Consider the following 20496-nt stretch of genomic DNA (forward strand, 5'->3'; position numbering starts at 1 on the left):
GAAGCCCGGGGTGGGGGCTTTGTTTGCCGAGCCCCTGTGTCCGGGCGAGGGAGCAATTCTGCCGGCCGAACCCTCGAGCCCGGCAAGGAGACGTTCGGTCGGTGGTGGGGTGCTACTTTGAAAAAAATCTAAAATTAAAGAATTGCATTAGACTTCATTGCTCCAAGTGTCCTCATTGAATGCCTAACTTTGCATTCTCAGCAACCCTATTGCGCATGCACAGACCAGAGTGTGGTCCATACTAGGGCGTCGACCTTGGGGAGAGAGAGAGGAGAGAAGCTTTAACTCCTTGTCCTGCTTTTTTGAGCTTCTTGCAAAGGTACAATTTCAGTATGGGGGCAATATTGACAATGCCAAACCTCGTGCAAGCCTTCTGCATGATGGTGCTGTGGAGGAGATGATTGATTCAACGTCATCGCATGAGGAACCTCAAAGCATGTAGGATGTTGGGTATATCGAGACAGGCTTTCATAACTGCACCTGGGTGCTGCGGACTGTGTGAGAAGGCTGCGTTTCTGCAAAGAAGATGTAACTGAGATCTGTGAGTTAATAAAAGCAGGAGGACTGCTTTGTCAGTTGAAATGAAGGTTACAGCTGCACTTTCATTCTATGCATCTGGATCATTCATGGGCACAACTGGGGATGTGTGTGCCATTTCTCAACATGCAACACATATCGACAGTCAACGGGTGACTGCTGCACTGAATGCCCGGAGGAATGATTACATAAAGCTCCTCATGACCGCCCAGGCAATGCGTGACAGGGCTGTGGGCTTCTCCAGGATTGCTGGCTTCCCAAAGGTACAGGGTTGCATTAATAATACCTACATCGCCTTGCGAGCACCTTTGGAGGATTCCGAGATGTACAGGAACAGAAAAGTCTTCCACTCCATGAACGTGCAGCTCGTGTGCGATGACATGCATCGCATTATGCCAGTTGATGCGAAATACCCTGGGAGCACCCATGATGCGTTCATCCTACGTGAGAGTGCTATATCTGCCATGTTTCAGCAGCAGCCAGAAGGGCGAAGCCGGCTGCTGGGAGACAAAGGGTACGGCCTCGCCACCTGGCCCTAGGCCCCTACACGTAACACGGACGGAAGCTGGGACATTGCGACACGCAGCATCATAGGGCCCAAATTTCCTCAGCCACCTAGAGCGGCATGGTTAGGGGTGGCACACCGACTTTCTTAGCCAAGAAAAGCACCAAAGACTTACCTTCCACTTTGGCCGCTCCCTTGTTGTCCGGATCCATCGGCGTGGCGTTGCAGAGCCTGCGGGGGGCGGAGCTTCGGCCGCACTGAGCAGGGGGGCGGGGCTTGGGCCCAGCGTCTTGTAGAGTGCCGGCAGGGGGACGCATGTCAGTTTGAGCGTGCGCGCATGTGCAATGGGCGTTTCAGCGTGCGCACATGCGCAGTACAGCAGGAAGCTTGGCAATCAATTGGCCAATTAAAGGGAGAGTATCCTGAGTATCATTGGTAATGGACGATATATAAAGGTCAGGTTTAAATATTGACTTTTGTGTGTCTGAGGGAGTAGAAAGGAGTGCTGGATAGAAACATAGAAAATAGGTGCAAGAGCAGGCCATTCAGCCCTTTTAGCCTGCACCGCCATTCAATGAGTTCATGGCTGAACATGCAACTTCAGTACCCCATTCCTGCTTTCTCGCCATATCCCTTGATCCCCCGAGTAGTAAGGACTTCATCTAACTCCCTTTTGAATATATTTAGTGAATTGGCCCCAACCACTTTCTGTGGCAGAGAATTCCACAGGTTCACCACTCTCTGGGTGAAGAAGTCTCTCTCATCTCGGTCCTAAATGGCTTACCCCTTATCCTTAGACTGTGACCCCTGGTTCTGGACTTCCCCAACATTGGGAACATTCTTCCTGCATCTAACCTGTCTAAACCCGTCAGAATTTTATATGTTTCTATGAGGTCCCCTCTCATTCTTCTGAACTCCAGTGAATACAAGCCCAGTTGATCCAGTCTTTCTTGATAGGTCAGTCCCACCATCCCGGGAATCAGTCTGGTGAATCTTCGCTGCACTCCCTCAATAGCAAGAATGTCCTTCCTCAAGTTAGGAGACCAAAATTGTCCACAATACTCCAGGTGTGGCCTCACCAAGGCCCTGTACAACTGTAGCAACACTTCCCTGCCCCTGTACTCAAATCCCCTCGCTATGAAGGCCAACATGCCATTTGCTTTCTTAACCGCCTGCTGTACCTGCATGCCAACCTTCAATGACTGATGTACCATGACACCAGGTCTCGTTGCACCTTCCCTTTTCCTAATCTGTCACCATTCAGATAATAGTCTGTCTCTCTGTTTTTACCACCAAAGTGGATAACCTCACATTTATCCACATTATACTTCATCTGCCATGCATTTGCCCACTCACCTAACCTATCTAAGTCATTCTGCAGCCTCATAGCATCCTCCTCGCAGCTCACACTGCCACCCAACTTAGTGTCATCCGCAAATTTGAAGATACTACATTTAATCCCCTCGTCTAAATCATTAATGTACAATGTAAACAGCTAGGGCCCCAGCACAGAACCTTGCTGTATCCCACTAGTCACTGCCTGCCATTCTGAAAAGTACCCATTTACTCCTACTCTTTGCTTCCTGTCTGACAACCAGTTCTCAATCCACGTCAGCACACTACCCCCAATCTCATGTGCTTTAACTTTGCACATTAATCTCTTGTGTGGGACCTTGTCGAAAGCCTTCTGAACGTCCAAATATACCACATCAACTGGTTCTCCTTTATCCACTTTACTGGAAACATCCTCAAAAAATTCCAGAAGATTTGTCAAGCATGATTTCCCCTTCACAAATCCATGCTGACTTGGACCTATCATGTCACCATTTTCCAAATGCGCTGCTATGACATCCTTAATAATTGATTCCATCATTTTACCCACTACTGAGGTCAGGCTGACCGGTCTATAATTCCCTGTTTTCTCTCTCCCTCCTTTTTTAAAAAGTGGGGTTACATTGGCTACCCTCCACTCGATAGGAACTGATCCAGAGTCAATGGAATGTTGGAAAATGACTGTCAATGCATCCGCTATTTCCAAGGCCACCTCCTTAAGTACTCTGGGATGCAGTCCATCAGGCCCTGGGGATTTATCGGCCTTCAATCCCATCAATTTCCCCAACACAATTTCCCGACTAATAAAGATTTCCCTCAGTTCCTCCTCCCTACTAGACCCTCTAACCCCTTTTATATCCGGAAGGTTGTTTGTGTCCTCCTTAGTGAATACTGAACCAAAGTACTTGTTCAATTGGTCTGCCATTTCTTTGTTCCCCGTTATGACTTCCCCTGATTCTGACTGCAGGGGACCTACGTTTGTCTTTACTAACCTTTTTCTCTTTACATACCTATAGAAACTTTTGCAATCCGCCTTAATGTTCCCTGCAAGCTTCTTCTCGTACTCCATTTTCCCTGCCCTAATCAAACCCTTTGTCCTCCACTGCTGAGTTCTAAATTTCTCCCAGTCCCCAGGTTCGCTGCTATTTCTGGCCAATTTGTATGCCACTTCCTTAGCTTTAATACTATCCCTGATTTCCCTAGATAGCCACGGTTGAGCCACCTTCCCTTTTTTATTTTTACGCCAGACAGGAATGTGAAATTGTTGTAATTCATCCATGCGGTCTCTAAATGTCTGCCATTGCCCATCCACAGTCAACCCCTTATGTATCATTCGCCAATCTATCCTAGCCAATTCACACCTCATACCTTCAAAGTTACCCTTCTTTAAGTTCTGGACCATGGTCTCTGAATTAACTGTATCATTCTCCATCCTAATGCAGAATTCCACCATATTATGGTCACTCTTCCCCAAGGGGCCTCGCACAATGAGATTGCTAATTAGTCCTCTCTCATTACACAACACCCAGTCTAAGATGGCCTCCCCCCTAGTTGGTTCCTCGACATATTGGTCTAGAAAACCATCCCTTATGCACTCCAGGAAATCCTCCTCCACCGTATTGCTTCCAGTTTGGTTAGCCCAATCTATGTGCATATTAAAGTCACCCATTATAACTGCTGCACCTTTATTGCATGCACCCCTAATTTCCTGTTTGATGCCCTCCCCAACATCACTACTACTGTTTGGAGATCTGTACACAACTCCCACTAACGTTTTTTGCCCTTTAGTGTTCTGCAGCTCTACCCATATAGATTCCACATCATCCAAGCTAATGTCTTTCCTAACTATTGCATTCATCTCCTCTTTAATCAGCAATGCAACCCCACCTCCTTTTCCTTCCTGAATGTTGAATACCCCTGGAAGTTGAGTTCCCAGCCCTGATCATCCTGGAGCCATGTCTCCGTAATCCCAATCACATCATATTTGTTAACATCTATTTGCACAGTTAATTCATCCACCTTATTGCGGATACTCCTTGCATTAAGACACAAAGCCTTCAGGCTTGTTTTTTTAACACCCTTTGTCCTTTTAGAATTCTGCCGCACAGTGGCCCTTCCTGTTCCCCGCCCCGGGCCTCTCCGCCCCCCATCTCCCCTCCGTCTCCTGCCTCTGCCTCCCTTTTGTCTCCCTCTGTCTCCCTGCATTGGTTCCCATCCCCCTGCCATATTAATTTAACTCCTCCCCAACAGCACTAGCACATTGGTTCCGGTCCTGTTCAGGTGCAGACCGTCCGGTTTGTACTGGTCCCACCTCCCCCAGAACCGGTTCCAATGCCCCAGGAATTTGAATCCCTCCCTGCTGCACCACTGCTCAAGCCACGTATTCATCTGCGCTATCCTGCGATTCCTACTCTGACTAGCATGTGGCACTGGTAGCAATCCCGAGATTACTACTTTTGAGGTCCTACTTTTTAATTTAGCTCCTAGCTCCTTAAATTCATTTCGTAGGACCTCATCCCTTTTTTTACCTATGTCGTTGGTACCAATGTGCACCACGACAACTGGCTGTTCTCCCTCCCATTTCAGAATGTCCTGCACCTGCTCCCAGACATCCTTGACCCTTGCACCAGGGAGGCAACATACCATCCTGAAGTCTCGGTTGCGGCCGCAGAAACGCCTATCTATTCCCCTCACCATTGAATCCCCTATCACTATCGCGCTCCCACTCTTTTTCTTGCCGTCCTGTGCAGCAGAGCCAGCCACGGTGCCATGAACTTGGCTGCTGCTGCCCTCCCCTGATGAGTCATCCCCCCCAACAGTACTCAAAACGGTGTTTTTGTTTTGCAGGGGGATGACCACAGGGGACCCCTGCACTACCTTCCTTGCACTGCTCTTCCTGCTGGTCTTCCATTCCCTATCTGGCTGTGGACCCTTCTCCTGCGGTAAGACCAACTCACTACACGTGATACTCACGTCATTCTCAGCATCGTGGATGCTCCAGAGTGAATCCACCCTCAGCTCCAATTCCGTAACGCGGACCGTCAGGAGCTCGAGGCGGATACACTTCTCACACACGTAGTCGTCAGGGACACCGGAAGTGTCCCTGAGTTCCCACATGGTACAGGAGGAGCATATCACGTGACCAAGCTCTCCTGCCATTCCTTAACCCTTAGATACCCTTAAATTGGTAATAACAATGTTACAGTTCACTTACTGATATAAAAAATAAAAAGAAAAGCTACTCACCAATCACCAGCCAATCACTTACCCCACTGGCTGTGACGTCACCTTTTGATTCCTTTCTACTTCTATTTTGCTTTCTCTCCCGCTGTAGCAGGAAGGTGGAAGAAAGGTGAGAATGTGATTTTTGAACATTTCCTGAGTGTAAGTCCAATACATGAATGGTGCAAGAACGTGCAACAAGAACAAAGAATTTCCTCCATGAGGAAGTGGAGAAACTAGTGACTGTCATTGAGGAGAAATGGCTGGAGCTGGATATCAGCAAGAGTTTCACCCAAGGAAATGAGAAGAAGATGGAACCTAGTTGCAGAAGAATACTCCGCAGGGGTGAATATCGCAAGATCTAGAAGCCAGTGCAAGAAGAAATGGCAGGATGTTGGTCAAAGCAGTGAGTGTAAGTAATATCTTCATCTTTAAATTGAATTGCAATTGAAAATGTGACCATCTGTATGTGTCCCACCCATCAGAAGCGCACCATGTGTGAAAATTAATATTTTCATCTTTGCAGAAGAAATTGGCCCACAACAAAAGGGAAAGACTTAGAACAGGAGGAGGTCCACCAAATCTGCACCAACTGTCACCCCTGGAACAGAGGCTTGCTGCCTTGCTGACTCGCACCGGCAGAAAAAGAATCAGCTCTGCACAAGCTGGACCCACACACGAGGGTGCGGGTGAGTCATTAAAATGCATAGTCGCCCTTCAAATCAACCTGCTGACTGGCCTGCTACACATCAGACTACTCGTGCCACCCATCCTGCCCCCTCCTGTGCTGCTAACCATTTGACTGTTCTGTTGTATTTTGCAGAAGAAGACACTCCTCAACATCCTGAAGATCCACCAGAAGATCCAGATGTGTGCGCTCCAGACCAAGGCGGGTGGGGGGAGGAGGGGTCCATGGAAATGTGTTCACGGGAGAATGCTGACCGCGATATGGATCAGTCGACAGTACAGGGCATCACACTGCCAGAAACCTCCATGAGCTCCTCGGCGACATTCCATGAGTTCACACCTTCCGAGGTCGCAGTGTAAGAATAAAAGTGTTTATTAATAATTAAAATTGATTAATTGTAAGAAGGTAGGCCACCTACCAAAAGACTGCAGCAGACCCAGACCAGTACTGAACCATGATGCAACGCATAGATACTTCCCGAGGGATGAATCCAAGCCCTCTGGGACAGATCAAAGATTGGATAAATTGATAAGCCTTATACAAACCCAAATTGCCACGGGGAGGATGCAAAATTATTTACCGGTGCACGTAATCGACAATGCACACTCATTAGAGAGACCCATTCCTGGATTGACCCTATGACAGAGTTTGGCCCCCAAAGATTGGTCGGAAGTGGGGTTCCGACGTGATGGTAGCAGGAGACGAGTAGCCCTTGTTGTCTTAAAAGGGGGCAGGCAGCAGATTATGCTTATCGATACTGGCTCAACCGTTACCATCATCCACACCCCATACCCTGAACGCCATGCGGCAGCGGGCAAGGGTTATATGATCCTTAAAGGGGTTAACGGTGATACAACTGTAAGGGGTGGTTTGCAGGGGGTCAGCTTTCCCTTCTGACCTTATATAAGCGGTTCTGAATCGCTCCCACACCCTTGGTTCTAGACACTGGAATTATGAAGGGACTGTGACAGACTTGGACAGACAATCGGTTTCAAGGTAGGAAGCAGGTATGGCTTTATTGTGTTTAAAAAGAAGTAAAAGGCACACCTTTAATAACACACACAGACCAATACATACTGAGGGGTACAACACATTGAATAAAATGTCAAATTACAGCCTGTAGGGAAAAGAATACAGCTTAAACTCTAAATGGGGTAAAGAGGAGAATGCAGATACATTTACACAAGTTATCCCAGCCTCCCCCCTCCCAATTCCCCTAACTAACTAAGTTATAGCTCTGGGGGTTCAGGGGCTATGCTCACCAATCCCTTTAGACAGTTGCCGGTGAATCACGGTTTCGGGGTTCGCTGCACTGGGCCTTCTAGGTGAGCCGCATCCCGGACAGAGGAGAGGACTTCGGACTGCGTAGTCTTCGGTTGGGGTGCGTCCGTTGATGCGGTAAGTTGCGTTTTGGATGTATGGGGTAAGTACCCACTTTTTTTGCTTAGGAATAGTTTTAGTTAGTCCCTTTTGGTAATTTCTCCCCCGCTGGGTCGTTCAGAAGTAGATTGTAGAGTGATTGTCAATTTGGTTGCTGACAACCTTCCGTTTTGTGGGCCTTGTGCTCGGTCAGTTCCTGATGAGTTCTGGTAGTTTCCTTCACTATTCCATTTCTTCACTGTAGAGGAAGCAGGCTGCTTGTGTCTGTGTCTGTGTTCCCGTCTGTGCCCTTGCTCGAGTCTGTGCGAGTTCCAGTCTGTGTTCTGCTAGTTTTTCCTTGTAAAACTGGAGGATAGATATATCCCCAAAAAAAGGCTCCGTTATTGCCCATCAAATCTCTTGGGCTCTGTTTAAACTGTTCTGTCCATTGATTTTCAAATGTCTCCTTTGTCAGCAGTAACTCGATTCGGGTGTGAGAATGTGCTATCACTGGTTTTGCATTGTTTTAGGATTGTCCAGTTTCCTGACCATGATTTCCATTGTGCTTGATTGGGTAATTCGATTATCTCTTACGGGGTGAATAGCCTGGGATCCTTAATACACGAATTTGCTTCAGACGTTGGCCCCACCTCCTGTATTTGGTAACTCTTTTTCGCAGCCAAAATGTTGTAGAATCTTAAAATTGATATGCTCCTTCTCATAGATGTTTACGGGATCTCAAGCTTCTGTAATTTAGGTCCATTTTGAATTCCCTTTCCTATGAGTCCAAACACTGGGGCGGGGGTGGAGGGGTCTCCTTGAATGCTTCACTTTTTATCCCCCGCAGGCTTCGCCTGCCCCTTTAAACTCATTTTAAAAGCCCAGAAAGGGATTCTTCTCCTCTGCAGGGGAAAGGTACCTGGAATCTTTGCGAGATATTGGTAAATTCTACACAACCACCGCGTATACAGGGAAGGTCACTGAACTTCAGTTGGGAAGCCTCACCTGTAAGGTCCCAGCACCTATGCTGATGACCACCCCCGACGGAAGGGGAATTTTAGGGACTGATGTGTTGGATCAGTATGGCGCGGTGATCGATTATAATCAGGACTGTGTTTGGATGGGATTGGGAGATAAGGCAGGAGTGATAGAAATTTCAGATGCTCACTCGGTTTTTGCTATTAAAAAGCCATCTGAGTATGACGCTCCAGGGAGCGAAAATGAAGCTGTGGCGAAATTAATTCAGAAACACCTAGCTGTGTTTGCCACATGCAAGCATTGACTGTGGAAAAATGGCAGGCAAGGAATCTATTGAGGGACCGCCCCCCCCCCCCCACTCATTCACTAAACAGTACCCCATCCCAAGGGAGAGTTACCCTTACATCTGAGACACCATAAAATCCCTAGTCGAGCAGGGTGTTCTTCAGACAGGCACTTTCACGACCAACTCACCCGCATGGCTGGTTAAAAAGCCTGATAGCAGCTGGCGACTGACTATTGATTACAGAAAGTTAAATTCTGTAACACCAACCTGCTCACCGGTAGTAAGAGAAACTCCTACCATATTATCTCAAATTCCTGCTGGGTTCCAAATACTTCTTGCCCCTCGACATCGCCAATGGATTCTGGAGTATCCCTGTTAAAGGGGAAGACCAGTACAAATTTGCATTCACATTTGAGGACCAGGGCTACACCTGGACATGCTTGCCTCAGGGGTTCCACAATGCCCCCACGATATTCCACAAAAGAATGGCTGCAATTTTAAAAGACTTTTCCCGCCCTACCTGCTTGCTGTAGTACGTAGACGACCTGCTGCTGGCAACCGACAGCATGGAAGAGCATCTGTCCCTTTTGCATGAACTTTTGACATTGTTGGCTCAGGCAGGACTAAAGGTGAATCCCCGTAAGGCTCAATTAGTAAAAGAACGGGTCACCTTTTTAGGAGTGTCCATTTCTCCAGAGGAATCATCCCCCGACTCTCACAAGGTGGAGATAATACAGCGACTGCCATTACCCACTTCCAAAACAGCCCGAGGATCATTCTTGGGTTTGGTGGGGTACCAAAGGAACTTTATCCCAGGCTATGCAGAGTGTGCAAAGCCCCTGTATGATTTAATAAAACTGCAGGGTGATGACATACGCCCGGCATGGACTGATACCCACACCCAGTCTAAATTAAAAACTGCAGTGATACAGGCCTCATGTCTGATCACTCCTGATCCCACGCAGCCTTTCCGTTTGGAGGTCGGGGCCACAGAGCAAAGCCTCACTGCGGTTCTGTCCAAATGTGAGCTGATCGACTACAGCCCATTGCATATGCGTCTCGAATCCTGCAGGGGGCAGAAAAGACATATACCGCATGCGAGCGCCACCTACTGGCTGTCTTCTGGTCGGTACATCACTTTACCTTTATTATTGGGTTACAGGCAACAATCCTGCACAGCGGAGACACATCTCTGAAACTACTGATGAAACCTGGAGATTCGCTAGTTTCCTCGCAGCGCTTCAGCAAATGGACATTGGAATTTATGGAAAAAGACATTGATACCATTTCCAAACCCGCCACCTTGCTGCCACAATTTCTGATCTATGAGGGGGACCTGCATGAATATCTGTTACCTGATTAACTTTGAGACTCATCCTATGCAGAAAGAGCCGATACAGGGTGCCCCAGATGTCTACATCGATGGGTCCTCATTTCACATTGAAGGATCCCCTCACACCAGATATGCTGTGGTATTGCCAGAAAGAACCATCCAGCAAAGATGCAACCGTCGTCACAATATGCAGAAATCACCGCACTTCTAACTGCTGTAAAGAAAACCTCAGATAAACCCGTGAATATTTGGTCTGATAGTGCCTATGCTATAAACACCATGCTCTCCCTGCCCCTATACCACAAACTGACTATTGTACGATAGACGGTAAGGCCCTGGTCCATGGGCCCTGGTTACGTCTCCTCTGGTCATACCTTAAACAGCGATCCCAGCCCTGCTTCATAGGAAAGGTAGCAGCCCATAGAAAAGGGGGTCCACATAATGATGGAAATTCCAGAGCAGACAGAGCAGCTAAAGTCGCTGTGATTGATGGGGAGATAGAGGATATAGTTGTTGAGCCCTGCAATGCTGTTAGTAAGGCTTCCCCAACAGATCACCTAGATTTAAAATACTGGCCATATGCTGCTGTAAGCCCCTGGCACGAGGAAGGCAGATCCCTTCCTCAACCAACAGCCTGGGCTCCCAATACCATACTAGCCACTGCCCGTGACTCAGATGAGCAGTTGCTGATGTTCAAAAGAAAGTCAAATGCCTGTTCCACCAGAGGTGGGTCAGGAACTGCTCTCCCTCTTTCACTTCCACCCCACAGCAGGGCACTATTCGGCCTTGGTAACCTTCTACAAGGTAGCATCCATAGCTTGGTGGCCTTCCATGAGAGAAACAATCGATCAATACGTGGCACGATGCCTACCGTGCCTGCAACACGATCCTCCCACATGCACTAACCGAGCCTTGCTTCAAAGCGTACCCCCACCTCAAGGGCCATGGACTCACCTCCAGATAGACTTCATTGGGCCACTTCCACAGGCGCAAGGCAATTTTCAGCATGCCCTAGTGGTGGTGGATCAATTCACTAAATGGATCGAAGCATACCCCTGCCGCTTCAACACCGCAATCACAGCAGCCAAAACACTACTGAATAATGTGTTTAGTAGGTGGGGAGTACCAGCACAAGTGGACAGCGATCAAGGTTCACACTTTACCGGTGAAATTTTTACCCACCTGCAGGAAATGTTGGAGATAAAACACAAATTACATATTGCTCACCACCCCCAGTCATCCGGAGAGGTCGAAAGGAGGAACAGGACCCTCAAGTTAATGTTAAAAAAATTGTGCATGGACCACCCCACTCAATGGGCTAACATGCAGCCAATGTGCTTAATGGCAATGAGATCCACACCTCATAGAACAACAGGGGTCTCCCCATATCAGGCCATGACGGGGAGGCTCATGAGAACACCAGGCCAGCTAATACTAACATGGATGAGTCCCCTGACAATGAAACCATGTCGTTCCAAGTGGCTGGAACAAGTGGTAGATCACACCGATCAGATCAATTGATTTGTGGGCACCAAATTGGGGAAGTCAAAAAAAGACAAATTAAAAAGTACTTTGACAAGAAAGTACGTCCCTTTGAATATGAGGTGGAAGACTGAGTAATGATTCCACGTTATGGGGAAAAGAAGCTGCCTTTGAGCCCAGGTGGTGGGGACCGCATAAGATTATAGACCGATTGAACCCCGCGGTTTATTTGATTCCGTTACCGGGGGAAAAGGGTGTTAAGTACAAGAAGTGGTTTCACATTAATCAGTTAAAAACTGCCAAAGAGTAAATACTGCACTGATCTTGTTTCCCAAAGACCATGTTACGGATCCTCACGATTGTCAGGGCGACACTGGCCAAGACCGAAGCCGAGGGAAGATGGAGAAGTGGGAGCTGCAGCATGACTCACGAACATCATCAATCATCAATGTGCTTTGAGAAGCGACGGTGCACTGAAGATACGGGAAGGGGAGAGTCTCCGCTGGAGATGTTATTGGACTGTTATTAAATTCCCTACACCTTACGAGGCGGGGACCAAGACAGGCCACCCACTTTTCTTCCTCTCCCCCGCAATGCTTACGATATATGAGGAGTCTATAAGGATATTTCCCCCTCAAGGTGGGGATTTTGTAAGAATAAAAGTGTTTATTAATAATTAAAATTGATTATGTATATATATAAATGTTAAAAGTATACATTAATAGAAAGGCCTGTTTGTGTTGCGATAAAATGGAAGCCCACAGATTGCCAGCATGGGCTAAGTTTTGTAAGAAACAAAATGAAAGCCCCCTGAGCTGTCGCATGGGTTTTGTGTATTGGAAAGCCATTTAAACAAATCAGGGATGGCTGAGCCAGTCCAGACAGACACATGTGTGAGGAGAGCCAATAAGAAGCTGCCCTGGAACCAAAGTCCAATCGGGAGGCTTTTCTGAGGACAATGGCCTTGAGGAATATAAAAAACGCAAGCCAGGAACTTTTCTCTCTCTTCCCTCCCTACTGGACACACGGCAAAAGACCTTCTGTTGAAGACCAGCCAAATCAGCATGCCAGGTGTACAAACCAGCCAGCAAAAGGGGCGTAACGTATATCGCTTTTTATTATAACCTCATTGTATCTCTGTTGTAACTAAGGTAGATCTATAGGATATTTGACGACTGCTGTTAAATGCATGTGTGTGTTTTTAATAAACTGTGCCAATTGTTCTGAAAGAATCGTCTCACTGTCAAATGTAAGCCCAGAGATCCTACAGTGGGTCCCAGTGGCGGTGGTGAAATGCATGTTGGGACACCCAATGCCCCACCGTCCCAGGCTGCGGCTCGCACTGGAGGGGTGCCACTAGGCAGACCCACGGCGAAAGGAAAGAGAAGCTGACCAGTTCCTCATGAGATTCAGCCTTCATCAGATGTTAATCAGGTTGTGTCATTGGGTGAGGAGACCAATGCCCTCACAAGATCACTCGTGGCGACCGTCAGTGGGGTGCGTGATGAGGTAGTGACACTGTCGGGTGAAATCTCAACACTGAGACGGGAAGTGAGGGTGGGCATTTCAGAAGGTGTGCAAACGATGGCCGATGCCATGAGGGAGCTAGCTTCTGCAATAAGGGCACAAAGGCCGGATACTCAAATATCACTCCCACTTCAATCCACGCACCAGCCACCGCTGAGACCCAAGCTGGGCCCCCAACACCCACAAACCCTATGAGGAAGTGCACTTTCCCGAGATGTGGGTGAGGGATGGGTGCAGCCTTTCTTTACTGTTGTTGCTGTTGTTGTTGTTGTCGTTGAAGTGCACTGCAAAATATCCAATAAAAGATATTTTGCATTAAAACTGAATCATGTTCCATTAGGACCACACAGCATTTAGGGACAACTGTAAAAAGTTAAAATCCCTCACCCCTACAGTCATGTGTGCCTGCCGCCCCTAGCCCTGGTTCTGCAGTCAGCAAGGTAGGACTGCTCTATTTTCAGTAGCTGATTTATCTTTCATTTATTTTTGATGATGTTGTGCAGCTGTTGTGCTGAAGATGTTGTGATGTTGTGCTGATGTTGTGAAGGTCTTTAGTATTTTAGAATCCTCTAACTCACCTTCCATGCCAGCGCTCTCGCACCCCCCACCCCCGCCATCTCTGGCTACCTGCGCTGATTTCTTAAATGTAGGTAAGTTTTTTTCTGTGCCTATAAAAGTGGCCACATATACTGGCCTAAGTTAGTTTGGAGTAACTTTCAGCTGGCCAAATTTGCTTCTATGGCCAGAAGAGGTGTAAGTGGCTTGTCACGCCCCCTTTTGGAGAGAACAAACTAAACGAGAAAAAAACCTAACTGACTTACACTGGAGCAAATTAAATGGGGAAATTTGCAATTTTTAAGTTACTCCAAACAAAGCTACTTACTCCAAAAAAAAAACAGGGCAATTCCTGGGGAAATTTAAGCCCATAGAGGGGACCATTGGCATCTTGAAACAGCGTTTCCGATGGAGGCCGGCCATCGTGCCCCTTTGAGGATTGCTCGAGCCTTGCTTAGCAGCTCATCCGTGAACGCTTTGCTGCCTGAAGGCTCAGCGGCAACTATTCCAAATGGACCATGTTTACTGTTTGGACCTGTTCTGTAATGTTGTGTTTTGTTAATGGAACAAATAATGGAACAAATGATTATTCTTTAGTTCAAAAAATTGTGTTAATAATGGAACAAATAATGGAAATGATTCAGTTATAATTTTAAATAGATTTTATTCAAACGTTTTAACACTTGTTTGTACTTAACTTTAATAAAAATATTCCTATATCAAACTTTAAAGTTTTCAGTTAAGATCACTCACAAATTTAAGATCACTTACAAACTTTAAGATCACTTACAAACTCTAAGATTACATAAAAACTTTAAGATCACTTACAAACTTTTAAACTTGTAAATTTACATAACTTACAAAAAACTTTTAATTTGAGAACAGTTACAACAGTGACAATAATAACAACAGCAACAACAACAGCAGCAAAGAAAGGCTCCTCCACCTTATTCTAAGACCGCCCGCTGCGCCTGGTCTTGTTGACTCCACCCCTGGGTTGATACGAAGCTTATTCTTTCAAACATCTCGGGTAATACACACTTTTTGATGGGGGGTGGCATGGGCAGGTGGTAATGTGGCTTGGGCCTCTTCAGAGGCTGGTCTTGGAATTGGAGTGGGAGTGGCAGTTGATTCTGTCAATGGTCGTGGAGTCTGGGCGTGTTCCCTTATTGGAGCAGCTAACTCCAACATTCCCTCCGTCATATGCCCTGGCAGTGTCTCAACTACTTGCAACACTCCCTGCCTCAGGTTCGCCGACAGTGTATCAGCTACCTGCGACATTCCCTCCCTCATGTTCACCAGCAGTGTCTCAACTACCTGCAACATTCCCTCCCTCATGTTCATCGACAGTGTATCAGCTACCTGCAACATTCCCTCCCTCAGGTGCCTGGACAGTGTTCCCATTTCTCGTGAGAGTATTGTTACTTCTTCCGACAGTCCCGATACCTCATCACCCATCCCACTGATGGTGTCCAGGAGTGATCGCGTAAGGTCAATCCTCTCCACCATCATCTGAACCACATCTGTTAGATCCTGCACCTTAGGAGAGTGCTGTCGGGCTCTCCTTCCCCTCCTCAAAGAAACATAGAAACATAGAAAATAGGTGCAGGAGTGGGCCATTTGGCCCTTCGAGCCTGTACCACCATTCAATAAGATTATGGCTGAGCATTCACCTCAGTACCCCTTTCCTGCTTTCTCTCCATACCCCTTGATCCCTTTAGTCATAAGGGCCATATCTAACTGCCATTTGAATGTATCTAACGAACTGGCATCAACAACTCCCTGTGGTAGAGAATTCCACAGGTTCATAATTCTCTGAGTGAAAAAATTTCTCCTCATCACGGTCCGAAATGGCTTACCCCTTATCCTTAGACTGTGACCCCTGGTTCTGGACTTCCCCAACTTCGGGAACATTCTTCCTGCATCAAACCTGTCCAGTCCCGTCAGAATTTTATATATTTCTATGAGATCCCCTCTCATTCTTCTAAACTCCAGTGAATACAGGTCCAGTCTATCCAGTCTCTCCTCACATGTCAATCCTGCCATCCCGGGAATCAGTCTGGTGAACCTTCGCTGCACTCCCTCAATAGCAAGAACGTCCTTCCTCAGATTCAGAGACCAAAACTGAACACAATATTCAAGGTGAGGCCTCACCAAGGCCCTGTACAGCTGCAGCAAGATCTCCCTGCTCCTATACTCAAATCTCCTAGCTATGAAGGCCAACATGCCATTTGCCTTCTTCACCACCTGCTGCACCTACATGCCAACCTTCAATGACTGATGTACCATGACACCCAGGTCTCGTTGCACCACCCCTTTTACTAATCTGCCGCCATTCAGATAATATTCTGCCTTCATGTTTTTGCCCCCAAAATGGATAACCTCACATTTATCCACATTATACTGCATCTGCCAAGCATTTGCCCACACACCTAACCTGTCCAAATCACCCTGCAGCCTCTTAGCATCCTCCTCACAGCTCACACTGCCACCCAGTTTAGTGTCAGCTGCAAACTTGAAGATATTATTCTCAATTCCTTCATCTAAATCATTAATGTATATTGTAAATAGCTGGGGTCCCAGCACTGAACCCTGCGGCACCCCACTAGTCACTGCTTGCCATTCTGAAAAGAACCCGTTTATCCCGACTCTTTGCTTCCTGTCTGCGAACCAGTTCTCTATCCACGTCAATACATTACCCCCAATACCATGTGCTTTAATTTTGCACACCAATCTTTTGTGTGGGACCTTGTAAAAACCCTTTTGAAAGTCCAAATACACCACATCCACTGGTTCTCCCTTGTCCACTCTATTAGTTACATCCTCAAAAAATTCTAGAAGATTTGTCAAGCATGATTTCCCTTTCATAAATCCACGCTGACTTGAACCGATCTTGTCACTGCTTTCCAAATGCGCTGCTATTTCATCTTTAATAATTGATTCCAACATTTTTCCCACTATTGATGTCAGACTAACTGGTCTATAATTCCCCGTTTTTTCTCTCCCTCCTTTCTTAAAAGGTGGTGTTACATTAGCTACCCTCCAGTCCATAGGAACTGATCCAGAGTCGATAGACTGTTGGAAAATGATCACCAATGCATCCACTATTTCTAGGGCCACTTCCTTAAGTACTCTGGGATGCAGACTATCAGGCCCTGGGGATTTATCGGCCTTCAATCCCATCAATTTCCCGAACACAATTTCCTGACTAATGAGTATTTCCTTCAGTTCCTCCTTCTCGCTAGAACCTCGGTCCCCTAGCATTTCCGGAACGTTATTTGTGTCTTCCTTCGTGAAGACAGAACCAGAGTATTTATTCAATTGGTCTGCCATTTCTTTGTTCGCTATTATAAATTCACCTGATTCTGATTGCAAGGGACCTACTTTTGTCTTCACTAATCTTTTTCTCTTCACATATCTATCGAAGTTTTTGCAGTCAGTTTTTATGTTCCCAACAAGCTTCCTCTCATACTCTATTTCCCCCCTCCTAATTAATCCCTTTGTCCTCCTCTGCTGAATTCTAAATTTCTCCCAGTCCTCAGGTTTGCTGCTTTTTCTGGCCAATTTATATGCCTCTTCCTTGGATTGGACACTATCCCTAATTTCCCTTGTTAGCCATGGTTGAGCCACCTTCCCCGTTTTATTTTTACTCCAGACAGGGATATACAATTGTTGAAGTTCATCCATGTGATCTTTAAATGTTTGCCATTGCCTATCCACTGTCAACCCTTTAAGTATCATTTGCCAGTCTATTCTAGCCAATTCATATCTCATACCATCGAAGTTACCTTTCCTTAAGTTCAGGACCCTAGTCTCTGAATTAACTGTGCCACTTTCCATCTTAATAAAGAATTCTATCATATTATAATCACTCTTCCCCAAGGGGCCTCGCACAACAAGATTGCTAATTCGTCCTTTCTCGTTACACATCACCCAGTCTAGGATGGCCAGTCCACTAGTTGGTTCCTCAACATATTGGTCGAGAAAACCATCCCTAATACACTCCAGGAAATCCTCCTCCACCATATTGCTACCAGTTTGGTTAGCCCAATTTATATGTGATTAAAGTCGCCCATGATAACTGCTGTACCTTTATTGCACACATCCCTAATTTCTTGTTTGATGCTGTCCCCAACCTCACTACTACTGTTTGGTGGTCTGTATACAACTCCCACTAGCATTTTCTGCCCTTTCATATTCCGCAGCTCTACCCATACAGATTCCACATCATCCAAGCTAATGTCCTTCCTTACTATTGCGTTAATTTCTTCTCTAACCAGCACCGTTACCCCACCTCCTTTTCCTTTCTGTCTATCCTTCCTGAATGTTGAGTTCCCAGCCTTGGTTACCCTGGAGCCATTTTTCCGTAATCCCAATTATACCACATTCGTTAATAGCTGCCTGCGCAGTTAATTCGTCCAACTTATTGCGAATACTCCTCGCAATGAGGCACAGAGTCTTCAGGCTTGTCTTTTTAACACACTTTGTCCCTTTAGACTATTGCTGTAATGTGGCCCTTTTTGATTTTTGCCTTGGGTTTCTCTGCTCTCCATTTTTCCTTATCTCCTTTTTACCTTTTGCTTCTGCCCCTATTTTACTTCCCTCTGTCTCCCTGCATGGATTCCCATCCCCCTGCCCTATGAGTTTAACCTCTCCCCCACAGCACTAGCAAACACTCCCCCTAGGACATTGGTTCCAGTCCTGCCCAGGTGCAGACTGTCCGGTTTGTACTGGTCCCACCTCCCCCAGAACCAGTTCCAATGTCCCAGGAATTTGAATCTCTCCCTCCTTCACCACTCCTCAAGTCACATATTCATCTGAGCTATCCTGCGATTCCTAATCTGACTAGCACGTGGCACTGGTAGCAATCCTGAGATTACTACCTTTGAGGTCCTGCTTTTTAATTGAACTCCTAGCTCCCTAAATTCAGTTTGTAGGACCTCACCCAGTTTTTTACCGATATGTACCACGACAACTGGCAGTTCACCCTCCCCCTCCAAAATGTCCTGTAGCCGCTCCGAGACATCCTTGACCCTTGCACCAGGGAGGCAATATACCATCCTGGAGTCTCGATTGCGGTCACAGAAATGCCTATCTCTTCCCCTTATAATCGAATCCCCTACCACTAAAGCTCTCCCACTCTTCTTCCTGCCCTCCTGTGCAGCAGAGCAACCCATGGACTTGGCTTGACTTGGCTGCTGCTGCCTTCCCCTGATGAGTAATCCCCCCAACAGTACCCAAAATGGTGTATCTGTTTTGGAGGGGGATGTCTGCAGGGACCCCTGCATTACCTTCCTTCCACTGCTCTTCCTGCTGGTCACCCATTCCCTATCTGCCTGAGTAACCCTTGCCTGCGGTGTGACCAACTCACTAAACGTGCTATTCACAACATCCTCAGGATCGCGGATGCTCCACAGTGAATCCATGCACAGCTCCAGTGCCGCAATGAGGTCTGTCAGGAGCCGCAGCAGGATACACTTCCTGCACATGTAGTCAGGGACACCGGAAGCATCCCTGAGTTCCCACATAGCACAGGAGGAGCATGACACGTGTCTGGGCTCTCCTGCCATGACTTAACCCTTAGATTAACTTAATTTGGCAACAATGTCAAAGGTTACCTACTGATAAGGAAATAAAAATAAGAAAAAAGATTAAATACCCTCCAATCCACCAGCCAATCACTTACTCGCTTGGCTGTGACATCACCCTTCAATTTCTTTCTGATTCTTTACCTTCTGCCCCTGCAAAGCTAGCCTCCCGACTCATCGCTGCACCAACTCCCGCTGCCTCTCGAACTCGTGGGCCTTTTATAGGCCTCCCGACTCACCACTGCACCAACTCCCACTGCCTCTCGAACTCGCGGGCCTTTTATAGGCCTCCCGACTCACCATTGCACCAACTCCCGCTGCCTCTCGAACTCACGGGCCTTTTATAGGCCTCCCGACTCACCGCTGCACCCTGGGTGTGGCTTATTGCATCCCACTGGGTCCCATAGCCTCGGACGGTGAGGCCCTGGGTGTGCCTCACTGCATCCCACTGGGTCTCGCAGCCTCGGATGGTGGGGCCCTGGGTGTGCCTCGCTGCACCCCACTGGAATCCCAGTCTTGGATTGTGAGAAACCATGGAATGTCCCAACACTTGTACCACTCAGGAAAGGGCCTGGCACCTCAATGGGTGGCACCTGCATCTCCTCCAAAGTGAGTACAACAGTGCCGGCTTCATCCATCCCCTCCCCCTACCCCTACCCCTCCCCCTCACCACCATGCTCTTGGTCTGGAAGGTGGGATTGGAAGATGTTCTCCTCTTCAGGCTCGTCCGCGTCTGAATAATCTGCATCAGCTTCAGCCTCGTCAGGGTTGGCCTCAAGTTCTGGATAATATAACAGAACAAATGGTTCGCAGCAGAGGAGTGGGCAGGGTGGCATGAGTAGGCACACAAAGTGCAGGCTCATTTGAAGGACCACGATGAATGATAGCACATTGCATAACCGAAGCGTAGCTGATGGAGACATCCCCAGGAACCGAAGCATGACTAGCCCACGCAGTACTTAACATTTTTAGCAAAGCCAGACTGTGGAATTTGCAGCTCTTACCCTCTCCCTCGAGTGTGGGCCCAGCTTGTGCAGTGGTGGTTGCTTTTCTCCAGGCAGGACTCATCAAAGCAGCGACCCTGTCTTCCAAGGGTGTCGGTGG

Source organism: Pristiophorus japonicus, chromosome 3, assembly GCF_044704955.1.
Source record: "Pristiophorus japonicus isolate sPriJap1 chromosome 3, sPriJap1.hap1, whole genome shotgun sequence".
Lineage (NCBI taxonomy): Eukaryota > Metazoa > Chordata > Chondrichthyes > Pristiophoridae > Pristiophorus > Pristiophorus japonicus.